General features: G+C 47.6%; 1 pseudogene; it reads left to right on the top strand.

The window, feature by feature from the left end:
* Positions 1–172: 172 nt before the first annotated feature.
* LOC112481782 lies at positions 173–291 on the top strand (annotated as a pseudogene).
* The last annotated feature ends 646 nt before the right edge of the window (positions 292–937 follow it).

Below are 937 nucleotides of genomic sequence, written 5' to 3'. Positions count from 1 at the left end.
GCAGCCAGGTTCTTCTCGTGTCTGCTGAGGTGAATGAAAAGTTAGAATCTCAGATCACAGAGATGAAGGGTCATTCTTCCCCCTCCTTAGCCTTGTGTAGTTTAAGAGTTGAGGCACTACTGAAAAGTGACGATCTAGAAACAGAGAGAACTCTCAAAATTTAGCTTTGTTTGTCTAGGGCCACGCCACCCTGAACAAGCCTGATCCCGTCCGATCTTGGAAGCTAAGCAGGGTCGAGCCTGGTTAGTACTTGGATGGGAGACCACCTAGGAAGACCAAGTGCTGTATGCCTAAAAAAATAAGGAATTGTAAGTGACAAGGTCCTTACAATCTGTGAAGTCAACCAAGGGTTGCCTGTAATGCTTATTAGTCATTCAGAATAGTTGAATATACTATGCCATGCCACCCTGAACAAGCCTGATCCCGTCCGATCTTGGAAGCTAAGCAGGGTCGGGCCTGGTTAGTACTTGGACACTTAGTCCATCTGAAGTATTCTGTGAACCGCAGAAAGGTTCCAATGCTGGAAACTTCTCTTATACTTCCTACCTAGAATTCCCCATCTCCTGCTCAGCTATGAGTATATTGATCTCAGGCTACTGGGTAAGCATGTGCTGGCGACCCAGGTGTTCTGATACTGGCCCATGGCCCTTTGTGGTGCTGTACAGCTTTGTGCATTGAAGAGCTGCTTGGCTTATCATCCCACAGCTCTGGGTGCCTTCGGGGGCGGGAGTTCCTCTTTGGATAATGGAAATTAGAACAATGAACTTCACAGGGGAATAAATGTAACCATTGTGACTTCCACTGAGGAAGAAGAGATGCCGTCCCTCTTCCGTGCAGTGCCTTTCTCATAATCTCTTGTTCGATGCTGGTGTTTTCACGTGTGGTACTGCTGTGCCCCTCGCACTGCGTGAGTTAAGTGCAGCAAGCAAACTTGCAG

Source organism: Pteropus alecto, unplaced genomic scaffold (assembly GCF_000325575.1).
Source record: "Pteropus alecto unplaced genomic scaffold, ASM32557v1 scaffold125, whole genome shotgun sequence".
Taxonomy (NCBI): Eukaryota; Metazoa; Chordata; class Mammalia; order Chiroptera; family Pteropodidae; genus Pteropus; species Pteropus alecto.
This window is presented reverse-complemented; position numbering and strand designations above follow the sequence as displayed.